Source organism: Lucilia sericata, unplaced genomic scaffold, assembly GCF_015586225.1.
Source record: "Lucilia sericata isolate MDLA Ls3-8-SP2 unplaced genomic scaffold, ASM1558622v1 Contig000000F_arrow, whole genome shotgun sequence".
Lineage (NCBI taxonomy): Eukaryota > Metazoa > Arthropoda > Insecta > Diptera > Calliphoridae > Lucilia > Lucilia sericata.
In genome coordinates, this window is record NW_023994042.1 from 1,866,275 (window position 1) to 1,882,823 (window position 16,549).

The following is a 16,549-nucleotide window of genomic DNA, read 5'->3' on the forward strand; positions in this document are numbered from 1 at the left end:
TAAATTACATTTACCAATAAATGATAAATACATTCCATTGAAACGTTCAATGATAAAGAAAATAAAGTTTCCACTCCATTTCTATTTTTCGTGCCGTTTGCCTTGGATTCTCTGGCATCTTCTGAAATTCAGCGACCCTTGAACTGTGCTTAAATTTTTTCCATCGTATTTTCTTTTTTCGAACAAATTTTGACAAAAAATTAAAAAAAAAAACATATAGGAATAATAGCATAGGTCATGGGTGGATACAGACAGAAAAGATAAATAAGATCTTATATATGTATGTATATATAAGATCTTATTTATCTTTTCCGTCTGTATCCACCCATGACCTATGCTATTATTCCTATATGTTGAATAGCCCACTAAATCTAACTTTTGGTAATTAAATGTTTCGTGAAATTAACAAATTAAAATTTTAAGTAAGTATTTATTTAAAATTAAAAGTAATAGAAGTAAACATTGAATGTGAAATTAATATTAAAGAAATTTAAAAATGTGAAAATGTATAGTTGTTTATTTAAAATGTTTGGTATTTTAAATATTAAACATGTCATTAGTGAATAATTTAATATTTATAAATTCTAATAATATTTCTATTATATGTTATGTATTACTTTAAGTTTATCAATTACGACGTCATATACACATATCAATTTTAAAAGTTATTTAATTGGACTCACCAAAATTCTCGTTCCGACGACCGCAAGCCTGTTGTCATGGGATCTTGAATGGGTTCAAATTTTTTGAGACGTTTTACACAGTAGATTTAAGTTGAATTTAAAATATACATTAATATCGTAATGATTACTTTACATATATAAGATATTTACCTTTGTATTTGCTAATTGCTTAATATTTAATTTAATTTTTTTATACCCTTCACCTTCGTGAGAAGGGTATATATAAGTTTGTCATTCCGTTTGTAATTTCTATAATATAATTTTCCGACCCCATAAAGTATATATATTCTGGATCCTTATAGGTAGCGGAGTTGATTAAGCTATGTCCGTCTGTCTGTCCGTCTGTGTGTTTGTTGAAATCAGTTTTTAGAGGACCCCAGATAACGGCGAGATTCATATCTTCAATAATTCTGTTAGACATGCTTTCAAAAAAATCGCTATTTAAAATCAGCAAAATCGGTCCATAAATACCGGAGATATGAGCAAAAATCCGAGAGAACCTCTGAAAATTTCATAAAAAAAAGACAATTTTTTTCATGCTTTGGCGGCATAATCGTTTTTATCAACGGGATGTTTTTTAAATTGTGGTAGAGTAGTTATTCACAAAATTCATGTTTCTAAACTACAGAAGTATCAAAATACCACAAACCGTTTTTAATTTCTTAAATTCATTCAAAAAATAAAAAATTTGTATTCAACGACGACGGCTTTTTAAAAAAAAAAGTTCGACGGCTAATCCCAGTCAACTTTTAGCTACAAAATGTATGCTCTGTAATAAAACTATGCTTCTTCTTAACGTTTTTATTATTTTGTGGAAAAAAGGCGGCTGTCATCAAAATTTTAAAAAAATAAATCAAGAAAAAGTGAATAATAGTGTTTTGTAAGTTAATTTAACAATTATGAGTAAAATAAATTATAAACGTTTATTAAAAAAACAGTCAATTTTATATAAAAATAGAAGTAGTGAAAAGGAGATACTTATAAGTCCAAGTGGGAATTGTGAAAATTTTGTGGAGCCTGAATGTTCCGTGTCGTCTCAAATAGATTTTCCAAAATATAGTTTGCGCGAGATTAAAAATTGGTATATTGAGACAGGCCCTTCCAGAAAATGTTTGGAAAAGCTTCTCATTATATTACAGGAGGAAGGTCTAGATGTGCCTCTCTCAGCTGCAGCGCTGATGGGTAAAAGTCAAGAACTTTCAATCAGAAAAGTTTTTGGAGGAAATTATTGCCACATTGGAATTGAAAGTCAGCTAAGAAAATTTGAGCAAGTTTTGAAAAATTACGACGAAATTGAACTGGATATCAACATTGATGGAATCCCATTGTTTAAAAGTTCACTAGTGGAGTTGTGGCCAATTCTTTTAAAAATCGTTAATGTGCAGGAGAAAGTTAAAACATTTCCGATAGGAATATATGTAGGCCTTTCTAAACCAAAATGTGTTAAAGATTTTTGTGAAGATTTTGTTGAAGATGTCCTTTCTCTTAATGGTGAATTTTTTTTAAATGACAAGGAAATTAAAATCTCGTTTCGATGTTTGTCATGTGACACGCCAGCTAAGGCTTTCATTTGTGGTGTTCCAGGACATACTGCATCCCATGGATGCACTAAGTGTACCCAAATATCTAAAAAAATTGGTAATGTCCTAACATACAGTACATCTAGCGGAACTTTGATCTCCGATATGGACTTTTCTTCAAGAAAGTATCAAAACCAGCACAGCCAAACATTCCTAAATCAAAAAACTCCCCTTGAAGAAATAGGTTTTAATATGATAAAGCAAGTTCCTTTAGATAGTATGCATCTTATCGATCTTGGAGTAATGCGGAAGATTCTTGTTCGAATCATCAACAACAAAACTGAAGAGGAGTCCCCTAAAGAGAACTTGGTAAAAATATCATCCGAGCTGTTAAAGTTAAGATAATGTTTCTCAAAGGAGTTTCCACGAAAACCTAGATCTCTTAATGAAATACATCATTGGAAGGCCACTGAATTTCATCAGTTCCTTGCATTGTTCTTTGCAATAACGTTCACAAAGATATATACTATGATTTTTTGGTTTTACATTGTGCTTATCGGCTACTTAGTAGTCCAAGGCATGTTTACAGTAACGTGAAAGTAGCTAACGAATTGCTTGAGTTATTTGTTGAAAATGTTCCAATTGTGTTGCAGCCTGCGCTGAAGACTACGGACCTCTAACATCGTTTTCGACCTATGATTTCGAAAATAAACTGCAAATTAAAAAAAAAAAAACATGTTCGAAAACTAACCTCTATAATTCAACAAATTGTGCAAAGAGAACAACACGAATTATATGTCGAAGCTAAAAAAGAAACATTAAAATTCAAAGGAACTGTCATTGTAGAAGCTCAAATCAATGATTGTTTAATTTCATCCAAAGTACCCAACAATATATGTGCTGTTAAATCAGACATCCCTGTAAAAATTGAAGCAATAATAAAAGAAGACGACATATATATTCAAGGACGACGTTTGTTAGATTTAGAGAGCTTTTTTCAAGAACCCCTCAATTCCTGCGAAATAGGCATTTTCACGACAAAACTAGTTTTAGGAGAAAAAGAAAAATTCTTATTATATATATATTATTATATATTATTATTATATATATTATTATATATTATTATTATATATTATTAATTATAAGTCTACCTTAAGATAATCATATCGTAATAATACCGATTCTCCATAGCTGTCTTCTAGAAAAATGTCAAACGGGCATCCACAAAACTCCAAAGGAAAACTAAAATATTTTCCTCAAGAAGGTAATTTTACAATTTCATAATGTTAAAATGTACATTATACTTAATCCCATAAGGCCTCTTGGAATAATGAAACGGTGGGTAGAACCACAAAGATTCTATGGGGTGACCCTGATGAGAGCAAGACGAGAAATCTTCTCAAAATGAGCAAGTCTGAGGTTAGTATGATAGTACGTATTCTGAGTGGACACACAGGATTACATCTATACAAAATTGGACGTGCGGATTCAGACGAATGGAGAGCATGTGGAGAGGACAGTGAAACTCTGGAGCACTTTCTTTGCCATTGTCAGGCATTCGTCGAAGTTAGATCCAAGTATCTTGGAAGTGATGTTATTCCGTAAATAACATTCTTAACCAACACCGATTGGAAGATTCTTAGGAATTACGTCCAGGAAACTGAGTTTCTGAACATGGAAAAATAATACATTCAGTGAACAATTTTTTTTTTCCTTGAATTGGAGCGCACAACAGGCCCGATAGTGGCCTAGGTGTATTTCTTCGGATTTGATGTAGTATACATCCTCCTATCAACCTAACCTAACCTAATTATTTTTTTCTTTCCAGTTACTTCCAAATGTTCTAGCTGTGAAGAACTATCAAAACAATTTATTTTTTATAAAGGTTTGTTTAAATGTTTGTGCAACATTTTGTTCATAAATTGTTGACTTGTAGACTTATTATTTTATTTCTATAGATGCCGCTGAAAAACGCTACATCACGCTAATTGAAATTCTAGCAGAACATAAAGTTTTATTAGACACAATTGTGAAACAAAACCAAATTACATCAAATCTTATGGAATTTTTCCCTATCGAGTCTGAAGAAAAACTAAGAGAATTTGATGCTATTTTGAAAACTCATTCAGACCCATACGTAAGTATTTACTTTTATTGTGGAAATATTTCAACGAATAAAATTTATTTTTTTGTTTATATTCAATAGATTCGACAAATGAAATCACTTCTTGCGGGTAATGCAGAAAAAAACCTTCATGAAATATTTGGCCAAAATATTATCATGAATTTTAATGTTGATGGCTCTTTTTGCAAAAAGAGGTTGCGCGAATACGCAAATGTTTCGTTTTTTAATATCCAGATGTAATATCAACTTTTAATGAATATTCGGACAAAACAATTAGAGCAGCATTGCAGCGTCAAAAGAAAAATATTTTAAACAAATGGGTCGCAGCAAAACCAAAAATAATGAAAATCGTGAAGACGACGATTCTCCCAAAGAGGATTAGTAATTTTACACAATTTTGTAAAACAAAATTTTTATGTTCCTTTATAAATATTTTTAAGAGAGACTGGATAATAGTACCTTTTTGTTTTTATATTTAATTTTAAAAAAAGGCTGTAACAATGAAATCGTACCTTATAATTTTTTAATAAAATATCAAATATTTACAAAATTTTAAATTTTATTGTCGACTTTTACTACAGAAAAGTACCAAAAGTGTAGACTAGAACTGCTAAATAGTACTATTGATTTACTGGTTCCAATGTCTACATATGGTCGCAAAAGAAGTACCTAGTCAATAGTACTAACGTCAGTAGTAGATTTTCAATGACACGCACATGTTAAATGTCTATAGTAAAAAGCATTGTATGTCGTATAATAAGCCACTAGTACTGGTGATTGCGTCAATAGTAAGTCAGTACAGTTTCAATATTGACATTTCCTGCAGGGTTGTATTTGTTTTTTGGTGTATTCAGTTTCGTATGTTTGGATGTCTGTTGGTTTCATTCCGTTGTGTATTTTGTTTTTGTTTTTTTGTGTATTTCGTTTCGTATGTTTGGATGTCTGTTGGTTTTACTGCCTTGTGTATTTTGTTTTTTTGTGTGTTTATTTCGTTTAGCGTTGTTGTTGTTCGTTTTGCTATTGCTTTAATAATGATATAAACGGGAAAATGAAATAAATTAAAAATTTATAGAATTGATATTTTTTAAATACACAAGATTCGGCATAGCCGAATATAGCACTCTTACTTGTTTTAGTATATAGTTTAAATTTGAATATAAGTATAACTTGGTAAAAGTATAGAGTGTATTGTTTAGTGTATAATTGTAAGTCTTAAATGTATTGGAGTATGGTGTTTTATATTAATAATTCATTATCGTTTTAAGTTTACATTATATGAAAGGTAGGATAGTTTCGATTCGGACTTCCTTCAAAATCCTCTCAGTAGCTATTTTTTCTTAATTTTGCCAAAATATAAAAGATCCGAAAGCTCCCAAATTGTATTCAGTTCAATGTACTATCGGTCTGTGTCTATTATAATAAATTTGTTGGTCCTGAATCTTGAGTAGCCACTTAAAAGAATTTAAAACTATAAAAAAATTCCTTACAATAAATTTTACCTGAATTTCTACATATAATATTCACCAAAAATCTAATTTGATCTCTTTTCTTCTGTGAAAGGTAATAAAAATGTCTAATAAAATTTCACCAAAGTGTATTTAATAAATATCAATTTCAGAAAATTTATATTTATTTAATTTTCCCGACTATATCATCATTATAGCAATAGCAAAACAAAATGAACAACAACAGCGCTAAACGAAATAACCACACAACAGGGTTAGCAAAAGTGTACTTTTTTTGGTATAATTCAATCCTCAAAAGAACAATGGTACACCAATGACCCATTTTGTACAATTTGAAACTCATTTTCTTACTGAAATAATCTAATTGTACTTCTGACATACAGTTCAAAGGTAGGAAGTCCTTCGATAAATTCTGAAGAGGAAAAATATAATTCTTGTTTATATTCTCTCATATTGTTTAGAAACCCGAAATAAATTACAACGAGACAAGCATAGTAATAATTTCCCACAATTATTTATTATTTATTTAGGACTTATTTTATACGATTTTAAATAAATAGTCTTTTAAGTGCTATTTTAAATAGACTTTTAAAGTACATTTTACTATACTTTGGCGTAGTTTAAATAATTTTCTATGGTCTCGTCTATAAATTAGTCTAGGGACTGGTATATTTAGTAGCCTTTGCGTTATTTACCGACTATCCTATTATCTAGCTTATAGACATCTCTATGTATTTGTCTTTGGACTAATATATAACATTATAATCTATAGATTAGTGTATTGTCTAGTCTATAGAGTAGTCTATTGTCTAGTTTATGGACTACTCTATTGTGTAGTCCATAGGGAGTCTATGTATAGACTCCCTATTAGTCTATGGACCAATCTGGTGACAAAATGGACTAGTTTATTTACTAGTCTAATGACTAATCTAGCCCATAGATACAGATGAACTGTTAATTTTGAGAGTACTTCATATTGATACATAATTTACATAAAGTACAATTGTTAATGCTGTTTTGTACAATTTGAAAATTCTATTTGCCAACCCTGCCACACAAAAAACAAAATACACAACGCAATAAAACCAACAGACATCCAAACAGAGATACAAGCCGAGACGGCTCAAATCGGCGGCGGCTGGCCGCCGAACTATATATACGAACTATGGACCTCAAACAGACCTTAGGTTGCTTGGAACAAATGTAAGGTGAACTGTCGTGTCCCAGCTATAGCATTTGGAAGATTGTTGGATGTTTAATCAGTAAACTGAGTCATGTTTGGCTCCTTTTGATGACCTAAAAGTGATTAATAAGGTGAGCGCTTAAAAAATGACTCGCAAATGATCCAGATATATGATTGAAAACTGAATATTTGAAAAACAATAACAAAATGTATAGCAATCATAAATTGATCATCCTGGTGTTTAAAATATGATTGTTATAAAAACTTATTTTGTTGTCATATTTCAAGCAGTTGGAAGATCTAAAATTGTTCCTTATGTAATTGTTTTTGTTTGTAATGAGTGTAAGTGTTCACTTAAAAATGACTCAAAAACAATTCAAAAATGAGTCGAAACTGATTAGTTGATATAATTCTCATTTTGTTTATAAAATTAAATTTGAATTTGTGTGATATTTATAAAGTCGATTTTCTTTCAAGGAAATTAAATTTATATTAAATTAGTCATAATTGATCAGATGTGGGGGGGGGGAGGGGGTGGTTTTAAGACTCATTTAGAAGAGTTGCGCGTAGGGTACCATTTTCTTCCAACGAATGTATCATTTATGATCAGAAAATGAGCGCATATATGATCAGATCGTGCAGAAGAGTCATAAATTACTCGAATGGGATCAAAAATTTCAAAAAATGTTAGCTGGGTAATGTTAGGTTTATTGAATAAGAATCAATATTATACAATTCTAAATAAAATTCAGACAGTGCTCCCCTAATAGATGAGGTTTCCGTAATGCAGTTTTTCTTTATCAATACAAATTTTTTTTAAGGTTAAAATCCATTGAATATCTAATATATCATGTATACAATTCAAAATTACTTATTATACATAGATAGAAACGATAGATTTCATGTTAAGTCAAATATTGATAAATTCTTATAGGAATATACATAGGATAATAAATCGGTTAAGAAATGTCAACATTTTATAAAATAATGCAGCAATATTAAAAAAAATTAACAACCTAAAAAAGCAAAATACTTTATTGATCTAAAAAATTAACAATACGTTCGTTAATTAATATCACGATTTTGCTTTTTATGGTAGAAAATTAAAATATAAGATATTCCCAGGAAAAACTTACATTGAAAAGTAATGAGTTAAAAAGCTAATAAAACTACTTTTCACTACTTCTTCATAAGCATTTTAAGTCATTATTTTAACACGGTGATGTCATTGGAGGCAAGTACTTCCACGCTCGCTTACAGATAGGGAGTTAAAGAAGTACTTGCTATTTCCCTTACAAAGAAGTTGTTTAGTATGTTGTTTTATTTTTTAATAATAAAAAGAGCCAGCTAGAATACGAACCAAGGACTTCGGTTTGTTAGTCAAATGCTCTACTCACCGCACCACGTCAAATATGGTCAAATAATGGTTTTCACATACAAACCTACATTTGTTTTCTTTTTTGTAAAACACAATTCTTAGCACACAATTAAATAAAATGTGCAAACAAAATGACAAAGCCGAAAATAAAGTACTTTTATATCAGATTATAAAAAAGTCATTAGTAGAGTACTTCTAAGTAATACAGACGATAAGTAGTAGTCATTGAAAAGTAAGTTACCGAGTTTTTGCTGGGTTCTTTAAAAACCCAGCAATAACAAGTAAGAGTGTTATATTCGGCAATGCCGAATCTTATATACCCACCATCAAACCTCGTTTGACTAGAATGAAACTTACTTATGTCGAACTTCATCTATATAATCGTATTTTTTAGGCCAGTTATAAGCGTTAAAGTAATTTTCTGAAGGGAACCTTATATAGGGGGTAGGGTCAATTATGGGTCGATCCTAATATAATTTGGTAGATAGAATTTGGTTCGTATTAAATTTATTTGTGTCGAATTTCATCGCTACACTCGTATTTTTAAGCCATTAATGAGCGTTGCAGTCATTTTCTAAAGGGGACCTTATATGGGGGTAGAGTCAATCATGGACCGATCCTCATAAAATTTTTTAGATAGATTTTGACTCGTATGAAACTTACTTATGTCGAATTTCATCTATATACTAGTATTTTTAAGCCAGTAATGAGCGTTAAAGTCATTTTCTGAAGGGGACCTTATATGGGGGGTAGGGTCAATTATGAACCGATCCTCATAAAATTTTGCATAATGATTTTGGATCATAAGAAACTTCCATATGCCGAATTTTATCGCTATATTCGTATTTTTAAACAAGTTATGGCTGTTAAAGCTGCTTTTCGAGGGGCCACTTGTATGGGGGCTATCAGAAAATGTGGACCGATATTGCCCATTTTCAATACCAAACAAACCTTACCTGTTAGAAATATTTAAGTAAAATTTCAACCCTCTAGCTCTTTCCATTGGGACTCTATCGTGCTTTCAACAGACAGACAGACAGACAGACGGACGGACGGACAGACGGACAGACATGGCTACATCGACTTAGAATTTAATGAGGACCCAGAATATATATACTTTTGTGGGTCTATGACCAATATTTCGATGTGTTACAAACGGAATGACAAAATCAATATACCCCCCATCTTTTTTGATGGTGGGTATAAAAAGAAGATGGGGTATTCTCATGATTGCTTTTGAACTTATTCATTTTAACCCATGTTATTTTAATTCCCAAATCCCATTAAAATCGCCATAAGTGAATGCATGCAGGATTCCAATGTAGAAATTGGAATGCATACTTCACTATAAATTGTTAACCTTATAGAATTTTTATAAAATTCCCTAATAAATTCTAATAGGGTTTAAAAATTTCATTGAATTTATAAAAAATGTACATTTTGATTTAAAATTTGTTATATTGTGTACATACTTACATATGTATATTGTACAAATATTTTTGATAATAAAAAGACAAATTTGAACAGTATTGACAATATTGCGGATTTTAATAACTTAAAATAAAATATTAATGTTATTTGTTTATTATATTTAGTTTTTTATCAATGTCATGTTAAATTCAATGTTTAAAATTACACGGTGTGACAAAATTACAAAAAATCAATACACTCATCGCGAGACCTAGTAAAGTTGGTAGGTCTAGTAGAGTAGATTACAGTACCATTTTTAGAATCTTCAATATACCCTAAAAATCGGGAAAAACGCATTTTGTTGACTAGACAGACCAAAAAAATTATATCTCAAAATTTTCTTAACCGATTTAACGTTTTTCAACTGTTTTGAAAAGAGTTTCCTTTGTACTTTTCAAAAAATACACACAGTTTTATATTTTTACGGAAATGTGTAAAATATTTAGATCTAAATACAAATTTTTATATATTTTTTTTACAATTCAGTATGATTTTTGACCCACACTATATTTGAAAACATATATTTTAAATATTTTTTTTATTTTAGCCCATATTTTTATGAATAAAATTAGATATAAAACGTTGAAATCAGATAGAAACTGACAGAAATAGAATTTTTTTCATAAAATCAAAAAGGTGTCCTGTACGCACGTCCTGTACGGTTTTGTTAACGAAGTATTTTACCAGCATATTTGTCAATTAGTTGTTGGTTACCGATTGTTTCTGAACTGTAAAACTTACAATGAAGACGTTTCGTCCAGAACTACGGAGCAAATGTTCTCTAAATTTGTTGAAGATTTTCCCAAATTTTATGGAATTGCTAATCTTTTACATAATGTTCATAGCCTTCTTCACGTAGCAGATTGCTATAAAGAATTTGGTAACCTTATAGGCTACTCTGCATATCAATTATTAAAAAAAGCCTAAGCAAAGTATTAAAATGCCAAAACACAACCCCAACAAATATAAACAATTTTAATGATAAAAAGACAAGATCAAAATAATGATTCTTTTATTAAAAATAGAATAATAAAATCCATTTTTGCAAATAAAATCACCAGATAATCCTTGCTGCATTACCAATAAAATATTTGTGTCATAACATTTATTCAATATGACTTTCTTAAAGCAAAACAATTTTTAAATTGGAATAGCATATAGCAGAAAACTGGAAATTAGTGAAATCGAAGAAACTTTTAATATAAAAGATATTTCAAAAGTTATGTTGCTACCTTATAATGTGGGTGGTGGGATTAGAAAATCCCACTATTAAATTAAATTTCATATTTTCAGAATTCAAAATGAACAAGCTGATTAAAAAGACGTGCGACTCCCAAGAGGTAATGTAGTTGATACAAATTATCCATAACAAAATTGAGATTTGTCTGGTATACACTATTTTATTTTATTTAATAATATTATTTAAAAATTAATAATGAAATTATTAGCAACAAAACAACAATACAAAATGAGTTAAGAGGTATATTATTTATAACTCACATATTTCATTTAAATAAAATTATTATTTAAAATTAGATATTATGAACCAAAACACAATAATATTAGACGTGTTAGCAGCAAATACCGCTGCGATGAAGAGTTAGTTGCATAAAGAATAACATCCCATAATATACAAAGACTTTTCCAATTTCTTCTGTAGATGAGTTTCAGAAGTCAGAAGAAACTTTCAACGAAGAAAACGAAAAGGAATATTTAAGTAAAGATATCAAAATTTTAAAATTGTTTGTTTATTAAATTAATTTTTTTACAATTTCATATAGATCGCATCAATTAGAGCAATTTGTGGTCACCGTGGCATTAAAAAAGGATTGAGGGAGGTCATAAAGCCCGAAGTTTTGGATTTATATAATTTAAATTTTCTAAAATTTATGCATGTTTTATTTGGTAGATATTTACTTTCTTAATTATAGTATTTTATACATATTTTTAATGGTGATTATTTTTAAATTATAACTGGTACCTATTGTGAAGGTAGTGCCGATAAATATATATATAGTACTAGCTATACTAGTTTTGCTACACTAAAATCAATGTATATAAAAAACACTTTACGATTTTAAAGATTCTAACTATAGCAGTTTAACAGATATACGCATGCCACTCAAATTATTGCAAGTTCGCCAAATTTTCCAAACGTTAATTTAGATTTTAATGTAACCTATGAAAAATCTTAATGATACTATAGTTTACCAGATGTACGAAATTTTGTATTCCATTCATATGGGAGATGCCAAGGTCCCTTTTTTTCTCTAAATGTTCACATGAATGTCAAAGTTTTTCATGTAAAATTTTCTAGCTCTAACAGTTTCTCAGATACATATATGAATTTTTTATTTAAATGTTTACATTGATGGCAAAGGATCTTTGCTCTAATAGTTTTCCAGACATACGATTTTTTCTATTTAATTTATATGTGAGATTCCAAACCCCCTGATAAAAGTCCGACCTTTTTCCCCAAAATGTTCAGATGAATATTAAAGTTTTTCGTGCAAATTTTTAAGAAGCTAGCTCTATTAGTTTCCAGGATAAATTGCAGAATTTCTATTAATAAAAATTATAATATTTTCAGAGCCAAATAATTTGCGATGATGATTCCTCACCACCAAAGAAAATTTTATTAGATTCAACTGTTCATGAAACAAAAAGCCAAACAGTTGAATTAAGTGAAGGAGATGATGCTAGCAAATAAAAAGCAAATCGATCCATATATTGAAAGCTTTTCAAATTTCGTTAGAGAACAAAGTTATGACGCTAATAACACGGTGTGACAAAATTACAAAAAATCAATACACTCATCGCGAGACCTAATGAAGTTGGTAGGTCTAGTAGAGTAGATTACAGTACCATTTTTAGAATCTTCAATATACCCTAAAAATCGGAAGATATTGGAAAAAAACGCTTTTTGTTGACTAGACAGACCAAAATTTGTCAAAATTTTCTTAACCTATTTAATATTTTTCAATTGTTTTGAAAATATTTTTTACGGAAATGTGTAAAATATTTAGATCTGAATACACATTTTTATATATTTTTTTAATTTTTTTACAATTCAAGATCATTTTTGACCCACACTTTATTTGAAAACATATTTTTTAAATATTTGGTAAATTTTTGATTTTACGAAAAAAAATCTATTTCTGCCAGTTTTTATCTGATTTCAACGTTTCATATCTTATTTTATTCATAGAAATGTGGGCTAAAATAAACAAAACTTGTCGCTCATTAAGTATGTTCTGCAAATATCTCTGATGCATCATTAGAAGATCTTTGGCCGGGCGACGTTCAATAGTTGTTAAGGTTGCATTTCTTTGAGTACATTGAAAAGAATCGTCATTATGGTTTCTATTTTCAAAAAATTATGTAGAACAAAACAGGTTAAAGTAATAAGTTTTGCTTTTTCAACATCTAAAGTGATTTCTTTTAGTAGAATTTGGAACCGATTGACTAGTTGACCAAAACAATTTTCAGATACCCTTCTTGCCCGGGAAAGTCTGTAATTAAATAATTTATTTTCATGATCATTTCTTTGTGAATTTGGCTTTAAAATTCTAGTTGAAAGTCGAAAAACTTCGTCAGCAACAAATACAAAGAGAACCTTGAAAATTTGTTAGATAAAATATAAAGCTTACACATTTTACTAACAAACCTTAATGTCTGAACCAGGTAACTCTGGATTTTCTGGAAAATTGAGAGCTTCATTGCGAATTGCAATTCCTATCTCAGATTGATTAAAAACTTAAGCGTCATATGCTCTTCCATTTGACCCGACATAAACAAATATATATTTATAATCAGTTTCCACAAAAGCCATAAGAATGATGCTATTAAATCCTTTATAATTATAATAAAAGGATCCATCATACTTCTTTGCCCTATGTGCTTACCGTCTACATGTGTACATATATATGTATAAAAAAGATGATAATTTTATTTTAAATTAAATGATATAAAGAATCAAACCTATCGCTCCAAGGCACATAGGGAAATTCCATTTATTATTAAATTCTGTACCCACATCCAGCCATTCTTCAATTGTTGTGCACCCCTTTTAATGCAATAAAGTAAATATTATTATATGCATTTAAAAGCAAACAATTTACCTTTAAATAAACGTCTTTTAAATTGTAATAAATAGCTTTTAGTGTTTCAGGAATAATAATGGATATAGCTGGAACTGATACTCTAAAACTATAGGACAACTATAGAAATGTATGACCAGTTGACAAATACCGAAGTGTAATAAGCAACCTGCTCGTAGGATTATTACACAATATAACGAACAACATTTTAAATTAATTTATTAGTTTAAAATGTTGTTCATTTTAAATAATGAAATTATATTTATGTACATAAGATGGAAATTATATAGAAGCCGTCGTTCAGCAACGGAATACTATGATGAAATTACATTTTATTCCAAATGATCAAGGGGACACAGCGGAAGGAAATGCTTAATTGACGCTCAAAGATCTTGAGGAACAAAATGCAACCACAAAATCAGGAGATAGCGGAAAAGATACACTTTTTTCTGAAGGCAACACAACAAGGCCATCTGAGACTTCTTCCTCCAGTGAAGTAGAGGGGAAAAAAGTTCTGTGGACAGATTCGTCAACAAAGTTTCTTATTTCTAAGGTTAAAGACTTGAAAGGTTGGTAGAAGTCCTAACCTCAAAAATAAAAAACAAATGTTGTGGGCAAAAATAGCGGAAGAAATGGATACAACTTTAGCTCTGCACAGGAGGCAACATTTTTTAGTTTGGAGCGCCAATATAAGAAAATTCAACTCCATGATTCAAAAATTGAAAGGAACAGACAAACTTGTCCTTATCGAATGTATTTTATACCATTTTTAATCACTTCATATCTACATATGTACATTAAGTTTGTTCCTTAATTGCCAATGTTTGTTTTCTTATTTATTTGTTCGTCTTCAGTCAGTGACTGACACTAAAATTAGACACGAACCAGATATTGCAAGTTTGAAACTAGAGATTAAATGAACCGAAACTGCGTTCACAGTTTTTTATTTTGTGTTCCTGTTACCTTGTAAAAGGACTTTAAAATTGTAAATTAGCACATTTTAAAAATAATTATTTACAGTGTCTCACATAAGTATTCGAATTTAGGTGTACTTTTAAAAGAAACATAATTTAATAATATTTAATTACATGTACTTAAATAAATTTAACTTTAAAAAAAAAAGTCCATAAAATTATTTCACAAAAGTATTCGAATTTTTCCTGTATTTCATATTTTACCATATATTACGAAACACAAAAATTAGAATCGAATTCTCTTTTTGCTTAAAATTGTTTTAAGGGTTACTATCAACCGAAAGGATATATTTTTGGCCCATTTGGCTCACAATTTTGGGGCATTTGTACCATCATTTCATATAATATCATTAAAATTACGATTTTTGACCATATTTGCCATTTTTTTATCTTTTTCCAGAGATAAAACCATAATTTAATATTCCTAGATTCCTTGAGGTATCTAAAAATAATAATTTTTGTTATAAGGATCTGTACTTAAACATTCCAAGATATATTTTTGGTATCGTTCTTCTGTTTCTAATTGATCGATCGATCGATATTTTCCGACAAAGTGGGCTAGTATATATTATTGTAGATATTAGCACTAATATATTTTAAATTTTCAAGACATCGTAGCGGTATACAACTCCAAAACATGCCTTAACAAAACATCATCCTATACAGTAGATTTCAGTTTTTACTACTCATAACATTCACGATTATGTTGTCCATTACAACAACACTGTATGTTCAAAATTTTGGGTTTATTTTGATCATGGTAGATAATATTTAAACAGATATCAATATTTTGAGTTACACCATAATGATATGGTGACAATCAGCTTGGACGCCATTGGTTATAAAAATAATGATTCCACAATATAGAATGGCCTTTCTTCAAGGCATGCTTTGGAATTGTACACTTCCACAATATATTGAAAACTTAAAATGTATAACAGCTGATATCTAAAACAATATATAGAAGGCAAGTTTCCCCGAAAATTATTGACCCTAGTATTATAAAAATGGACTTGAGTTCCAATAAATTGAATTAGCGATAGAAGAATGATTCCAATAATATATCTTGGAACGTTTAAATAAAGATTCTTGTAACAAAAAATATTATTTTTAGATACTCCAAGGGGTATATTAAATCCCAATAACAAATTTTGGTTTTATCTCTGGGAAAAAGGAGAAAAAAATACAAAAATTGCCAAAAATCACCATTTTAATGATATTACATGAAAAGATGGTACAAATGCCCCAAATTTGTGGAACAAATTGGACAAAAATATATCCATTCGGTTGATAGTTACCTCTTAAAACAATTTTTTAGCAATATAGTCAAATATGAAATGCAGGAAAATTCGTATACTTTTGTGAGGTAATTTTATGGACTTTTTTTAAAAGAAGCTAAATTAATTTAAGTAAATGTGAATTTTTAAAGTTTTAAAAAGCGTGATATCAAATCCAAGGACTGTCTAGACAATATAACAAAATAATTTTGCACACAAAATATATTATTAAATAAGGTTTCTTTTCATATTATACCTAAATTCGAATACTTATGAGAGACACAGTATACCCTTCTCACGAAGGTGAAGGGTATAATAAATAACTAAAGTGACATAACAATTTTTTGTTCTTAAAGAATTAACAAAAATAATA

The 16,549-nt window shown here is 29.4% G+C and overlaps 1 pseudogene; it reads left to right on the forward strand.

Annotated features, from left to right (window-relative positions):
* The first annotated feature begins 3,409 nt into the window (after positions 1-3,409).
* On the forward strand, positions 3,410-12,535 carry LOC119602052 (annotated as a pseudogene).
* The last annotated feature ends 4,014 nt before the right edge of the window (positions 12,536-16,549 follow it).